The sequence below is a fragment of the Camelina sativa genome, chromosome 10 (genome assembly GCF_030686135.1).
Source record: "Camelina sativa cultivar CO46 ecotype springtype chromosome 10, ASM3068613v1".
Lineage (NCBI taxonomy): Eukaryota > Viridiplantae > Streptophyta > Magnoliopsida > Brassicales > Brassicaceae > Camelina > Camelina sativa.
In genome coordinates, this window is record NC_141889.1 from 21,014,667 (window position 1) to 21,031,963 (window position 17,297).

Sequence of the window (17,297 nt, forward strand, 5' to 3'; positions counted from 1 at the left end):
AATGTTATTTTGTTGGAGGTATTTTCATGAATTTTTCCTAACTATTTTCTTTTTAAAAAATCAAAATTGCGATTAGAGAGTACATGTGTGACCAAAAGAGTGTCTAAGTGTAGGAATATTACGAAGAGTTGGAGAAAAAAAATTCCCTCATGTTATATAAGACCATAACCATATGTGGATAGGAAATATTTCTTAACAAGTTCATGCAAGTGAAAACCAAAACGATCTTTCTCTCGCTCTCTCTCTCAACCAGAATTTTATACTGATTGATAGTTTGAAACCCTTTTACACAGGTTAGTAAACCAATCCCTGAGGTCTCAACTCTCAAACTAAGTCAACGATTAGCAATACAACTTATATTTCTTCGAAAAATCGGATATAACCTCTCAAGAAGTTAGGTTGCAGTTACCTAGACAAAAACTTTTGAAGCAGCTTAAACCATTTAGTAAAACCACCGATGCTATAAAAAAGGAGTAGCTCATTCAGTTTGAGAGTGCTTGTCGGCAAACTCATTCAGTTTTTTTTTCTTTTTCATTTTCTTGTGTTGGATGATTGATGAAAATTTACCTAAGAAATATACTACCCTAAATCAAGATATTAAGTATTATATAGATGACAAAAGAGCTAAACTTCCTTTTACTTAGCTTGTTTACTAAACTGTATATAAAGATACTAATGTACACTTTGTTTGATAAATGAGAAATATATTTCAAAAAGTTAATATGGTATCAGAGCAATTTCATTAAACGGTTTCCAATTTCTCATTCTTTTCTCAAGAACATTCTTTAACAAACTCAAGAAAAAAATCAAAAATCTGAAGATTATCATCGGATCTTCAAATTCTTCTTCTTGATCTTGCTTTTATCGTTTGTAATCAACGATTCATCATTTTCTTGTGATAATCCAGCTCAAAATTAGCTCGAATCGAAGATGACTACATCGGTCAATCAGCTCGCCTCCGCCTTTATGCTGTCTTCGTTACTGCTCTTGAGCTTTTAGCTTTTGCGATATTGTTTTTGCTTGTGCTCTGGCTTTGTGATTAAGATTTCAGAGTACTTGATTGAAGTATTGTTTGTTAGGTTATCTAGGAATCTTCGATTGTAGCAGCTTTTTTCTTTGAGTCTTGGTTTAATGGCATTGCTTGATGATAATGGGCGTCCTTTCACAAATCAATACAACAATCCTTACTTTCTTTATACCTCAGATCATGCTGGTATGGTGTTAGTTTCAGATCGTTTAACTACTGGTTTTGATCATTTCCACTCTTGTTGTAGTTCTGTGCGTATGACACTTAATGTGCATAACAAATTGGGGTTCATTAATAATACTATCACTAAACCATATGAAGATCATCGTGATTTTGGATCGTGATCACGTTGTAATGATTTGGTGTCCACTTGGAATGATGTATTTTGTTTCCAAGAAGATTGGACAGTGTATTATTTTCATCCCTACCGCAGCAGGTGTATGGAAGAACATTATTTCACGTTTTAAGCAAGATGATGCTCTGCACATCTATGAGATTTGAACAACGTTTGAGTAACATTCAGCAGGGCTGTCTCAATGTAAGTGCTTACTACGCTGAGCGTGTAACGCTTTGAGAAGAATATTGTAATTAAGTTGAGCTTCCTATGTGTACTTGCGATAAGTGTGAATGCAATGCTGCTGTGGTATGGGAAAAACTACAGCAACGCAGTCGTTTAACTAAATTTATGATGGGATTGAATGAATCTTATGAGTCTACACGTCTTCATGTTCTGATGTTATAGCCAATACCGTCCATTCAGGAAGTGTTTCACATGGTCACACAAGATGAGAGACAGAGAACTATCAAGCGTGCTTCAAAGAATGATGGTTCTAATTTTCAAGCTTCTCACAGTGAGCCTGCAATGCAGGAATCTTATCAGAATGTGTTGTATACTGGTCATAATGATAATAACATCTATGCTGCTGTTCACAATTATTTTCGACCAAGGTCTTCTAGGCCATTATATACTCATTGTGGATAGAGTGGGCATGTTGTTCAGAAGTGCTTTAAGTCACATGGTTATCCACCAAGTTACATCCCTTGATATAAGTGTAACTACTCAGGTTATCAGGTATCTCAGAGACCTTCGAGTCATCCTACTCAATTTTTTCAACAAAGACGACAGTTTCCTCCTATGTCTAGGCCTTAGTCTCATGCTATTAAAATTGTTATGACCGGTTCATCCGTTGTCGAGAGTTCTCCTTTGTTTGAATAAAATAGTTAGAATCAAGGTCCTTGTTTTTTGTTCTATGGTGCATGGTGAAGGAACTCTATATTTTTTTCTACACACGCAATCCTATCAATCATTCCCTTTAACATTCATTAACAAAGAACCGTGAAACGAGCTAAGCAATGTCGTTGAACTTATTTGGCTAGGGTAAAAGGTTAGAGACTTAGATGGTCTCCTTCTCAAGCGGTTTCATCAATTCAGAAAAGGGTTCTCTCACGAAAAGGAGTTGAGCTTAAGAGAAGGCTAAAGGTTGAAACCAACTGATACATACAAGAGCAGCGCCCTGTCTACCCAAAGAACGTTCCAAACCGAAGTTGGTTCTACCCTTCATCACAAACATTGTCTCAAACCCATTCTTTCATTCTTTACACTTGGTCTTAGGAGGAGTTCACTTCTTATCATTCTAGCGGATTGGAAAATCTTTATTATCAGTAAGGTTCTTTTTCTGTTCTTCTAAGGAATCTAGACATCTTAAATATTTTACTTTCTTTTCTTTGTCTAATCTTTTCGTTTTATGCCCAGAACCAATAACTCATTATTTTGCTCAACCCAAATCCTTTACTAGACTTGTAAACCTTGAAAACACATCCCCCTCCTAGAGACTTTCTCCCCCATACTTTCTTTTTACATTTCACTCTTCTGCACAAATCCATACCCAATACCCAAAATCGAGTTCTCACTTAGTCCTATTAGTCCGGATAACGCGAACTAGAACTACACAGGATCTTACTCTTGTCGGTTAGAACCTAACACTTTCTAACAAGCTCAACTCGGAAAAAGGCCTGACACTCAAAAATACAATTGGCTTGAAAGAACGGTTGGTTAAGAGTGCGGGGAACTGTTCCAAAGATGGGAATCAGCTACTTGGATTGATAAGGGTGTAAAAATGTGAAAGACAATCCAAGTATGAATATGGTATCCATGAGTTTAACTTCAATGCATAACAGGATAATTGCAAGTCAGGATTAGGTTCAGGTAGATAGGGAATGATATCAATTCAAAACATGCTTCAATCTTAAATTTTCAAGTTCAATCAACAAGCATCAAAGAACTAAGAACAAGGGCCTTGATCCTATCCTATTGAATCCAGCATGCTAACAAGGTTACAATCATCATCAACCCCTATGCTAAATGCAACAACCCTATATGAATAAACCTAAACGCAATCCTACTATGCAAGTGCAGACTACGTGAACACTCTGTTTTTGTGGAAATTTTCGATTTTTTTTTTTTTTTTTTTTTTTTTTTTTTTTTTTTAATGCAAATAGATGGATGCAACCGCAAGCATGATATGATACAAAAATTTGAAATAAGAATCACAGAACACAACATTAGATACATGATCTCAAACTCTCCCCCAAACTTAAATTACACAGTCTCTTGTGTAAGAAAAATTTGCAGGAGGATTTAAGAATCACAACAGAAACAATGCAGGAATGAAATGGTATGTACAAAGGGAAGGTCGGAGTACCTCAGTAGTAGAAGAAGGAGTCCGTGCTCGCCCAAGGAGGGGCGTGAAACTGGCTCTGTCCTTCGCCTTGTTCGGGATCCGCGATTGTAACATCAGCTGGTTGGTCGACTTGCTGCTCGACCGCTTGCGTGTTCTGATACATGTTCGGCTGATCGTCACACTGCATGTCCTTGACTCTGGACTCACCATGGTCCGAGACCAACACAACAACCTCGGTAGGCTGATAATCACCCTGATGTTCAACTTGCTGTTCAACCTCATGCTCATCTCGAGCTGCAGAGCGACGCGCTGATCTGTGACTAGAGGAGGCTCTAGAACCTCGCGAACCATGTCTCTGTCTCTCCCTAGACTCGTGTGACGAGTGGCGTGAAGGAGCGGGTGAAGGCGGACGCTCCCGAGGCAGATATGAAGATTGACGTGCGGGAGAGCGAATCGGAGTAGGTGTTCGCTCTATGTTCGCGGAAGGGCTCTTGGCATTGGTCTGGTATCCTCTTGGATAGACCTAGGGACCGCGGTTGTGAAAGTCGAACAGCTAAACTTACGCATGAAGTTCATGACAGGCTTGGTGAATCTGCTCAACGTTTTGTCTCTGGCCTTCCCCCATTCTTGTAGCTGGTTGAGTCTGTGATGAGCTACTCTGACCCCCTTGGCCATTCGCGGATCCGAGTATTCCTCGAAGTGGAACTGCTCTGGGTGGTATTCCTCTGTGTCTTCTTCCATTGGCTCGGCGCGTGTTTCCGCAACGTCTACATGATCCTCTTCAGCTTCAGAATTGTATAAAATATCCGTGGGAGGGATAAACTCGATGTGCTCTCCCCCTAAAATTGTAGTCAACTCGACGCAAGGGAGGAGTAATCTCGAGGGTCCGACCGCAGGATGCACAAACTTGTAGAGCAACCTTCCATGCCTCAAACCCCAATCCAAAGTGCGTAGCTGTCGCAGGTTGCTGATGTCTATCCAACGTGGTGGGTGCGACTCAGAATGTAGGGGAACGCCAACAGCTTCAAGAAACCAAGTCACTACGCCTCCCATGCACATCAGTCCGGGTTTGCGGTTGCCGCTGAGCCTCGAGACCCAATTCTTGTATGACATCAGGTAGTTGATAAGGTAGAGCGAGATGGACGTGTTGGATATGTCACCTTGCATCACGGTGCAGTCCATGGCAGTGAATGAGAGTCCCTAAAGCGCTAGATCAATCATCTCAAGCTCTCCGTTCATCATGTATCCCTAGATCTCCTTCGCGTAGAATGCATTCGAAACCGCCTTCTGGAAGTTACACAACACTGGGCTTCGCAGGTTCAGCGCCTTGGTCTTCGATGAAGTGAATGTGGGCGTGCTCCCAATTGTTGCCCAGAGTGCGGCTATCTCATTCCGCTCAAATTGCGGCGTAGTCCCCGTTCCGCTGGGAAATCCAAACATCTCTTCGACGGCTCTGAGGGTGAGAGTGTAGAATTGGCCGTGAACACGAAATGTAATGTAACCCAGACCTCCATCAGACATCATTCCCGGCTCATCCACGTACATGTGCGTCTCTAGAGTACAGAGGAACTGAATTGTCTCCTCCCTGTATCCATTCTTGGGTGTGTTCATGATTCTCTCCAAATGGCACGCCTAAACAGATACTGAGCATCCTCTGTAATCCCTAGTTGATGCATCGTCTCAACATGGGGATACCTTGTGCCATCGAATTCCAACTGTTGGAACAGCTCGTAGTATTCCTTTGGTGTTAGTTTTGTCTCAGTGTTCTTCCGCTTGACCGATTTTCTAGGAGCTTGTTCTGAGCGCAACGCAGGTTCTTCCTGTTCGTAATCACTCCCGTCCTCCTTTGAGTGTGAAGTTCGTGCTGGTCGCTTCTCGCGACTCTTGCTCTTAGAGAGCGGTTTGTTCGGTCTGCTGGAACCCGCTGCTTGTTCTGAACTCCCAACAACCTCGACAACCATGTTCTTCATTTTCATGAAACGCTTTGCCATGGATTCGGGGGATGAACGTTCTCCAGCAACACAACTGTATGCCTCTCTCATCTCGTGTATAAGCTCTGTACTTTTTCTGTTTCTCTGAAACATGTAAACTCAAAATTAAGCGTTAATAGGTTAGTGAGCCAATAACAAAACCAATTATCGAGTTGAAAATGAAGAGTGCTAAGGGAGAGATAACCGATCGAGTGGTGTCGCATGTGAGTTGTTCGAGCGTGATTTTGAGAATGGCTCGATCGAGTGACGATCGTGTGTTGGCTCGAACGGAGGTTTAGACGGCGACGATGTCAATGGCTCGATCGGGACGGGGTTGCGGATGACGGCTTGAACGAAAGTTAAGCGTGTCTCGCGCGTGTGGCTTGAGCGGCGTTGGGTGAGGCGCGTTGAAGACGGCTCGATCGACAATTGAGAGTGGCGACAGGAATGACGGCTTGAACGGGAGCGAGATGGTGACAGTCAGGGATGACGGCTCGAACGGGAGCGAGATGGTAACAGAAGCTCGATCGAGAGCAAGATGGTGACAGTAGCTCGATCGAGAACAAGATGGTGACAGACGGGGATGACGGCTCGAACGGGACCTAGACGGGCGAAGTGAAGTGGAGAGCGGCTCGGTCGATGAATTTGAGATGAGCTCGAGCGGAGCGGTCCATAGCTGAGGATCGAGTGTGAAGCACGACGGCGGCGGAGGTTGCAGTGACGAGAGTTGATGATGAGGCTGCTTGAATAATGGTGAAAGAGTGAAGCGAGAGGGAGTGAAGCGAGAGGGAGTGAAGCGAGAGAGAGTGTAAAGATATGTTTTGGTTGGTGAGGATTGAGAGTGAAAGTGAGCTTAAATAAATAGAGTTGTGGTGAAGAAGTCGTGCAAGTGGGGGAGAAAGAGAGAGTGGTGGTGGAATGATGTGAGAGGATGAGACATAAATGTTGTTTGTCTATTGGGGGGAACAAAGGGTGAGATGAGGTCAAATGATGGGCACGTGGGTGAGAGGAGAAGATTAATAAAACCAATAATTAAGATTCCTTCTCCATATTATCTTCTGTTCCCGCATTAAACCAACAGTCTCTCCTTGAATCTGCTTTTCCCTTATATATGTTTTTTTATCCCCAATCTCTTCTGTAGAACTCATTTTACTCGACTTCACTCTAAATTCACTCTTTTAACCGCATTTTTTTTATTGTTGCTTAGACTCCCTTCCGTAGATTCCTGAACACAAGAAAACCAAAAACAAAAATTAAAAACACAAGAATCCTAAAAAAAGAAAAATATTTACAGTGATACCTTTGGGACTTCCTCCCAAGTGAGCTTGTTTAAAGTCACTAGCTTGACTTTTCAGCTTTTTAGGCTTTTGGGGGTTCATAGAGGAGCACAGCAAAACCTCTCTGGTTGGACTTGGTCAGCTAAATATTTCTTGACTCTCTGACCATTTACAGTAAATTCACTACCATCTTTGTTCAAGAGAGTGATGGCTCCGAATGGCAGAACTTCTTTGACGTCAAAAGGTCCAGACCACCTAGACTTAAGCTTTCCAAGAAATAACTTAAGTTTGGAGTTGAAAAGCAAAACCTGATCCCTAGTCTTGAGCTCCTTGACAACAATTTTCTTGTCATGAAAATTCTTGGTCCTTTCTTTGTAGATCTTTGAGCTCTCATAGGCGTCAAGTCTGATTTCTTCCAACTCATGTAGATCAAGAATCCTCTTAGCCTGAGCTGTGTCAATATCCAAGTTCAGCAACTTGATAGCCCAAAGTGCCTTATACTCAACCTCTACAAGGAGATGACATGCTTTACCATAGATCAACTAAAAAGGTGTTCGTCCTATTGGCGTCTTGAACGCTGTTCTGTATGTCCAGAGAGTTTCGTCCAACTTGACAGACCAATCTTTCTTCGAAACACCAACAATCCTTGACAAGATACCCTTGATCTGCTTGTTTGAAACTTCAACCTGTCCGCTGGTCTGAGGGTGATACGCAGTAGACACCTTGTGCTTGACCCCATACTTTCTCAGCATGCTCTCAAAAACTTTGTTGACGAAGTGAGTTCCACCATTACTGATCACCGCTCTGGGTATCCCATACCTTGGAAAGATTATACTTTTGAACAGCTTCAGAAAAACCTTGTGATCATTGGTAGGGCTGGCTATGGCTTCGACCCACTTAGAAACGTAATCAACTGCCACCAAAATATAGACATTCCCATTAGATGGGGGTTGAATGGTCCCATGAAGTCTATCCCCCAAACGTCAAATATCTCCACTTCCAAGATCGGATTTTGGGGCATCTCGTTTCTCCTTGTGATGTTGCCCATCCTCTGACAAGCGTCACACTTGGTGATGAAGTTGTGAGCGTCTTTGAACAAGGTTTGCCACCAGAGACCTGCTTGAAGAACTTTCTGAGCTGTCTTGAATATGGTGAAGTGACCTCCATAGGTGGAACCGTGACAGTGCTCAAGCACTCCCTGCACTTCCCCTTCTGTTATGTATCTTCTGAACAGACCGTCAGAACCTCTCTTGTACAGATAGGGCTCATCCCAGAAGTAGTGGTTGACCTCCCTGAAAAACTTCTTCTTCCTGTAGGGATCCATGTCATCAGGAACTTCTCCGCAGACCTTGTAATTCACGAAATCAGCATACCATGGTGCATTGTCTGAAGTGATCGCCATACAATTGATTTTTAGGTTCTCAACCCCGGTGTCATGCATCTGCTCACAAACCTGGGCGACCAGAAGTTGTTCCTCAGGCATTGAATCATCTATTGGAACAGCATCTTCAATCCTCATTCTTGACAAGTGGCCTGCAACTCCATTTTCTATGCCTTTCTTGTCAACAATCTCCATGTCGAACTCCTGAAGTAGCAGAATCCATCTCAACAGTCTCGGCTTAGTATCTTTCTTCAAATAAATGTGTCTCAGAGCAGCATGGTCGGTATACACTATGACTTTCGAACCCACAAGATAACTCCTGAATTTTTCGAATGCAAACACAACTGCTAGGAGTTCTTTCTCTGTGGTAGCATACCTTCCCTAAGTCTCGTCTAAGGTGCGACTCGCGTAGTAGATGACATGAAGCTTCTTGTCAATACGCTGTCCGAGAACTGCTCCAACTGCGAAGTCTGACGCGTCACACATAATCTCAAAAGGATGATCCCAATTCGGAGCTTGAACTATGGGTGCCGAAACCAAGGCCTCCTTGATCTTGTTGAAAGCTTCCAAACATGTTGCATCAAATTCAAACTCAACCTCCTTGCACAACAACCTTGTCAAAGGTCTTGCAATTTTTGAGAAGTCCTTGATGAATCTCCTGTAAAACCCAGCATGTCCCAGGAAACTTCTGATGTCCTTCACTGACTTAGGCGCTTGAAGCTGAACCATGACCTCAATCTTTGCCTTGTCAACCTCAATTCCTCTTTCAGAAATATTGTGTCCCAGAACGATCCCTTCTTCAACACCAGGTTCGTCTCCTCACATCGCGTCAATACTCTGCACAAATTTAACAAACAGGAGGAGAAAGTGGAACCGTATACAGAGAAGTCGTCCATAAATACTTCCACTGACTCCTCAATCAAATCCGAGAAAATCGATGTCATGCACCTTTGAAAGGTGGCAGGAGCATTACACAAACCAAATGGCATGCGTCTGTAGGCAAAAGTACCATAAGGACAAGTAAATGTTGTCTTTTCCTGATCATTTGGGTGGATAGGGATTTGGAAGAATCCACTATACCCATCAAGGAAACAGTAATAAGGATGACTAGCTAGTCTTTCCAACATTTGATCAATGAAAGGAAGAGGAAAATGATATTTCCTAGATACAACATTCAACTTCCTATAATCAATGCACATCCTATGTCCTGTGATGGTCCTAGTTGGGATTAGCTCATTTTTTCATTTTTGATGACAGTAATTCCTCCCTTTTTAGGTACACAGTGCACTGAAGATACCCAAGTACTATCAGAGATAGGATAGATAACTCCAACATCAAGTAGTTTTAGGATTTCTTTTTTAACTACCTCTTTCAAATTAGGGTTCAATCTTCTTTGGGGTTCAATACTAGCATATGATTCATTTTCAATATTGATCCTATGGGTGCAAAGACTAGGTGAAACTCCCTTGATATCATCTAAAGAATAACCAATAGTTTTTCTATACTTTTTTAGCTCAGTTACTAGCATCCCCAATTCATCATCACTCATTTTACTATGACAGGATAAGTAGAATTGGTTCCCAGAAAAACGTACCTGAGTCCGGAAGGGAGAGTTTTGAGTTCTACCTTCGGAGCTCTCAGTTCCGACCATTCGTCAGCATAGGCGTCAAAAGCGGTCAGTGTCTCGAGCGGTCCGAACGGTGTCTTGAGCGGTGACTCAAGTCGGGTCTTGACGTTGGTCGAGTGGGAGGTTTCACGTTCCGAATTCTCTGTCTCAACTACACATACCTCTTCTGCGACAGGCAACTGCTCGAACTCCTCTGTTTCGTCCGTTTCTCTGTGGGAGTCTAGCATATTCTTGTAACAAGTGGTCTCCCCATGCAGGAACCCTTCTTCTCCATCCTTTGTTAGAGCAGTTTTGAGATGATCCTCCTCAGCTAGTTCCTCCAACAGCTCATCAGCCAAATTATCCATCTCCTCAATGTAGAAGACTTGTCCTCCTATTGTTGGCTTCTTCAAAGTATCCTTGATGTCAAACTTCATAATGAAGTCGTCGCCCAGATTGAGATCAATCTTGCCATTTCTGACATCAATGATGGCTCCAGCAGTCGCCAGGAACGGTCTTCCTAGGATCAGAGGATCCTTTGGTTCTTCGTCCATCTCCAGAACCACAAAGTCGGTTGGCACTTCCACGTCTCTGATCCTGACAGGTAGGTCCTCTAAGATACCATGTGGAAGTCTCACTGATCTATCTGCAAGGATGAGGGAGATGTCGCATCCCTTAAACCTTGTGAAACCCAACCTTGCTGTTGTTGGTGAGGCGGGTACACCTGATCTTGTGGATTAGCAACATTGTTACTTCGGTAAGACAAATTGGGGTTCGTCTTGTAGGGGTTGTAACCTTTGTTGTATCCACCTTGATTCTGGACATAGCTGATCTCTTCACTTTGCTCACCCTCCCCATCTGGAACTTGGAAAGGGTCGTCCTCAGAGACGAAGTGGATGCTCCTCTGCTGGCTCAGCAAGATACGATCAAGCTTCTCATTGACATTCTTGAGGTCCTTTTTGTACTTCTCCTCAGATCCAGCGTCGCTGCGAACTGTGCAGTCATTATCCTCATTGTAGTTGCCATCGGACTGAGCGAGATTCTCCACCAGTTGCCAACCTTTATGTACGTCCTTGTTCAGGAAGTTACCGTTAGAAGCAGTGTCAAGCAGCATGCGTATTTTGGGAAGGACACAACGGTAGAGAGTACTCAGTAATGACTCGTTGTTGAAACCATGGTGTGGACACTGGCTGTGGTAACCCTTGAAATGCTCCCAGGCTTCACAGAATGATTCTGAGCTCTTCTGAGTGAAGCTGGAAATCTCATTCTTGAGACGTGCTGTTCTGGAGTTAGAGAAAAAATTAGGCAAGAATGCTTTCTTGCAACCATCCCAGGTGGTGATTGATCCCTTGGGAAGGTTTTTCTCCCATTGATGAGCTTTGTCTCCCAGGGAGAATGGGAAGAGGCGCAACTTGTAACCGTCCTCACTCACGCTGTTGATCTTGGTAAGACTGCACAGACGGTCAAACTCGTCCAAGTGGTCGAGTGGATCCTCCATAGGCAACCCGTGAAACTTGTTGCCTTGGATCATGGAGATCAGACCACTTTTGATTTCGAAGTTGTTGTTCTGCACGGCGGGAGGGACGATTCCAGCATGATGAGTATGAGTGTTCGGTGCATCCCCAGCACCAATGTTCCGAGGTCCCGGATGTGGTTCATTCTGTTGTTCTATAGTAACTGGTGCGGGATGATCAGTGAGTTGACGAGCTTGTCGGGGTCGTTGCAACCGATTGATTTCATCGATCACAGGAAGGAGATTCTGATGCCCTCTTGATCTGGTGTGCATGCAAGGTTGCAATCAACATGTACCTGAGATGCAAAACAACCAAGCAGAAAACCAAAGCAAGTCAGTACTCAGAATGATAAGTGTAACAGAACTTAATCTTGCAAAACTTGAAATCTTAAATGTAGCAAAACGAATCCCAAATGGCAACGACGCCAAATTGATACTAGGATTTTTGTGTGTCCTAGTAGGTTCAATTAACCTTATGAAATTGTAGTAGTTAAGGTGTCAATCCAAATGGGATGTTGCTAACAATCAAGATGCAATCAAGAAATCACAAGTTAAGCCAATTTAAAGAGAGTGTTTGTCTAACAGTCCTAGAATGATGACAATTCAAAACGGAAATGAGTCACAGAACTATGAACGAGAATGCATGACAAGAAGCAAAAATGAATAAAAACATAAACGAGTCTAAGCATGAACTAAAAAGCAAGAAACGAAACAGTCTCAGGAATGTAATAAAAATCAGGAAGAAAGAGGTCCTAAGGGTGGGAGTAATTGATGTCGGTGGAGTATCCTAGTATATAGAGTATTTAACATGCCACAAGCAAACCATCCCTAAACAATGAACATCACTTCTTAGATAATCCAATCTCTTGACAGAAGCTACTCAAACTAAACCACTTCCAAACCTAGCTCTCGCTAGAGAAACATGATCAAGCATGGCATGAAAAACAAGTTCATTCACGTCAACAAACATCCTAGACAACTAATCTCTTAGGCTAGGAACATCAGTCTCTGGCACTAGTTGGTCAGACATGTCATCAAACACCTTTTGGGTGTGGAAATGTCTCGAACCTAGTTCCAATTGATCAGAGAGAAACTAGTAGTTCTAACTCTAGTCCAGAAGGGAATCATACAAATCAAGCTTAAACACCCTACATCCTAAGATTCTCCACCTAATCTATCCCATCCTCAAAAACTACCGCACTACTCAAATCCGAAAATCATAGTCAAGGATGCAAACCCAGAAAACATTGAAACAAGCCTTATAAGGTAGATAAAAATAAGATGAACAACTTTTTAGAAGGAATCAAATGCAAAATCTGAATAAATCTCAAAGATATCAGAATACAAGTCTTAGAACGTATTGGTGGCTAGGTTCAGAAACCTTCTGGGAACGAAAACGAGATAAAAGATAAGATGTCCAAAACAAGACTTAACAAAATGTATATATAGTAGTCCAACATGGAAAGCCCTAAAACTTAAAACGACAAGGTAAAGCGTCGGTTCGGTAATCTCCTGAAGCGCGTGAAACCAAACGTCTTTCTTCCCGACATGTGCGATCGAGTTTGTGTGCATCGAATGGAATGCAATGTCATCATGGCTCGGACGGAAGGTTGAGGAGCATGGCTCGGACGGATGTTGGGGAGCATGGCTCGGACGGATGCTGGGGAGCATGGCTCGGACGGATGCTGCGGAGCGTGGCGGGGGAGCATGGCTCGATCAAACAAGCTGGAATGCGTGGCTGAGGAGCATGGCTCGAGCGTGGTGTATACGCATCCACTAAAACGATGATAACTCTTGGACCACACCTCCGATTGACTTGAAATAAACGGCGTTGGAAAGATAACTCAATTTCCCTACAACTTTGATGAAGACGTCGAAAGCTAAATCCCACTCGAGTGGGACGGCTCGAACGGATGGCTCGGACGACAATGGCTCGGACGACAATGGCTCAGACGACAATGGCTCAGACGACTCCTAAATACCTGAAATACTCCAAAATGCACAATGTATGCAAGGATGATGCAAGAACTACCTAGACGTGCAAAGTGTATAGAAAGGACTAGAAAACGATGCAAACCAATGAGTTATCCTAGCTAATTGCATGATAAAACTAGGCTAAGGAGAGACAAAATATAGACATATCACAAGCATTTGCATCAAAGCTCTCATGGGCCATTGTTTGATGTTTTATTGTCTTTTGTTTATGGCTTTGGGAAAAGCCTCTCCTTGTAATCTCTTTGTAATCCTTTTAAACTTTGAGGCTTTGACCTCTTACCTTGTATGGTTTGGCTTTTGAAGTAATGAAACCATCAGTTTGACAAAAAAAAAAAAAAAAAAAAACAAAAAAACCAGCAACAAAATTCAAGTTTAGTTTGTTCACAAAATGACTAAGTTAAATCTCTTTGTAAAAATAATTTTTGTTCACCAAAGGTTTTATCAAGAAATCAACTAGACTCTTGTATAAATTTGTTATTCTATGATCTTAATTCTAGGTAATCAATCTAGACTAGACTAAGCAATAAAACCTACCAGTGATGAAGAACAAAAAGCATATGAATCCAAATAAATCAATCAATCTATCAAACAATAAAAATTCCAATGACAATCTCTAAACCTAACATGTGAATTACTTAGACATAATTATAGAAATAGAAATCATAATCTGAATAAATAATATTAAGAAAAAGAGTAGGAAAATAAGGGAGTTCGAAATCTCTCTTAACAAGATCGAGTTCTAACTTGTCTCACCAAAATCTCCTAGAAAATCTCTCTCTCAAAAGTTGCAGCCAAAATCTAGCATAAGGGTTTCTAAAATCCAAAAAGTCAATAAATATGTCTCATACACGTCAGAGACTAATATTGCAATAAAGGAAAATTTTGGGGCAGAACTTCAAACTTGAGAAAATTTGATTCTCTTCGTTATGGACACCAACGCTCAACCTCGACTCCATCTTGATATCTTTGGCTTATTTACTCCAAAAATCTCCAAAAAATGTTCCAATATGCTCCCATTCGTGCCAAATGGTTCCTACTCCTAAAAATACTTAATAAGACCCTAAAAAGCAAATCAAAAGACTCAAAAAACACACTTATATCATGGTTAAAATCCGTAAAAACCATAACATATCAACTCTCCTACACTTAGGTTTTGCTTGCCTTCAAGCAAAACAGAACCTCAACCTGTGAAAGAGGTTTGAAAACATGGGAACTCACTGAACCACATGCAATTGTACTTCACACTCTTCATCACCTTGACTCCAGAACTTACTTCATATACTTTCTAATAAAAAGCATTAACATTCATTACTCAAATCCCACGATATTCTTGAATCTCTAGTCTTACCATTGTTATCTCATTACATAGGTTTTAAAAAAATAAAGACTAGTTCTTACCATGGGAATATCGATCAATGGCATATGGATTCTATTCAATCCAAGATATGTGATATGATCATAAGACCATCCAAGACGACCCTTGAGTCTTGTTCAACATGAACGAAGTTGAAGATCAACTCTTCCAGTCAAAATACTATTTGGGATATATTTTTACCTCATCTAGAGCATATCTCGAGGTGGAATAAGTCTAATCAGAGTTCGGATGAAGGAGATATTCATTTTAGAAATCAGGTGAACTATCTATCTTTATTGTTTTTAGTTTCAAAACTAGTTAATACTTGGCTTTGTTACCAAGTTTTCTTTCCTATATAAACTCATGTAAGAGCAATGAAATAATCAATCCAACTTTTTTATAAAACCTTTTCTTTTCTTTTGAGAGTGATTCTCTTATGCTCTTTGTGAACAAAACCGATTGCTTGGGGTGATTCCAACAATCAAAACTGACTACTTGGTGTGATTCCAATAGTCAAATTCTGATCTCCTTGGTGTGAGGCTGAGAGATCTGATCTTTTCGGTGCGAGGCTGAAAGGTCAAACCGGTATATCAAGAGTCTTTTCGCAACTCTTGTGCGACCATTCGTTCCACCATCCATATTCTTGAGGCTTCATCGTCTTTAGAATCAAGGTGTCTCTATCTACCAACTCGAAGGTTCCGATTCCTTGGGAGAATCATATCAAGTGGTATCAGAGCCTCAAGAATCATATCAATATTCTTCATATATCTCATTTCCTTTCCCTTTTCTCACTTGTAAGATATCAATTTCTCCCTAATTTTGTAGAGTATCAGTTTTTTTATCGACCCCTTGCAAGAGTTTACGCGACATCCCTCGGCTCACTTATATCCTCTTTTTTTTTTGTTATTTCTCTTCTCTTTACTCTTTATTTTTAGAATACCGAAGGAAAAAGGGAGGGGAGACGTATTTTGTGAAGAAGTGCAATGTCTTATGTGGCTCGAAGAAGAAATCTAGTCCACTATATTCCAATCAGATAATGTTTGTTTAACCAGATATCCATTGAATAAGGGCTTTCAGGATTGTGGATACAACTCATACCTTTACCAAACTTCAGTTTTGAGATCAAGCTTAATCAAGATTCATTAGAGTATTAAGCCAAAGAATAGAAACCGTTAGTTAGAGATTATAATTCCCACAAGAAAAATTTGACTCAATAAAATCTAAAATACGGTTTTGATTGACACAACTGACACTCCAAAAACAAAAACGTAGTTAATAACTGTCTCCCTCAGACTTAAACAACTTTGTCTCCAATGTTATCAAACCTAAGATTGGGGAAGAAAAATAAACAAAATTGAATAAGTACTTAAATAGTGAACTCAAAATCGGATTACCAAAATTCGAAATTGAGTTTATTTCGAAACCATAAACAATTTTTAACAAAAAAATAAAGATTTAAAGTTTTAATTAAATTATTTGTTATTATTTTTTATATATTGCCAAATCAAACAGTGAACATATGGTTGAAAGAGTATTATATATTATTTTGTAATTTAGAAAAACGTAGAAAGTAACTAGATATTTAAATAGAGTTAAAAAAAACTGAAAATGATTGAAAACTAATAAATTTATATATATTTGTTAATGATTATGCATGTTGGTTTTATTAGCGTCAAATTTCTTAACTGATACAAAATTAAGAGTAAATCACATCAGTTCGTTTAATCGATAAAACAATTAAATAGCTATATCGGTTTCTACAATTGATGCAAAATCATATGCTTAGCATCACTTTTTATTGATGTAAATTTGTATCAATTATTTTAAGTAATTTTAGTATAAATTAGAAATTATATCGATTTTTTAAGTGATGTCAAATTATAATTTGTATCAATATTTTAAAGTGATGCAAATTAATATAAATTTATATCAGTTATACTGAATTGATGTAAATCAGATTACTGATGGCATCAGTTATTTGAATTGATGTTAAATATTTTTTTTATCATTCATAGAAAAGTAATTCAAATTTAAATTATTTACTTATTTGACACAAATTAACTGATGCAACATGCTTTTTTTGTAGTGCTAAGTCAATCCCTATGGATCCTAAAGAACCATTGAGGAAAGAAACAAGGAAGTTACTAGAAGATGCTAAACCTTATCGAAAAATGGTTGGACATTTATTGTATTTGTGTATTACACGTCATGATATCACATTTGTAGTAAATTCATTTCTTGTCCAACTGATGTACACATGCAAGAGGCTCATTAACTATTGAAGTATTTTAAGAATAATCCACAGAAAGGCTTATTCTACTCGAAAGATACTGACATCTGCCTTGATGGATTTGCTGATGCTGAATAAGGAACATGTACCAATACAAGGTGTTTTGTTTCTAGTATATGTATTTTTCTAGGCTCTTCTTTGATAAATTGGAAGTCTAAAAAGCACGATGAGGCTAGCTCCAGCAATATAGGAGCCAAATACCA

At 40.4% G+C, this 17,297-nt stretch overlaps 1 non-coding gene across 1 annotated transcript; it reads left to right on the forward strand.

The window, feature by feature from the left end:
* The first annotated feature begins 11,111 nt into the window (after positions 1-11,111).
* Positions 11,112-11,218, forward strand: LOC147936313 (small nucleolar RNA R71). Its single transcript, XR_015569747.1, has one exon. It is a non-coding gene; the product is annotated as a small nucleolar RNA R71 (small nucleolar RNA).
* The last annotated feature ends 6,079 nt before the right edge of the window (positions 11,219-17,297 follow it).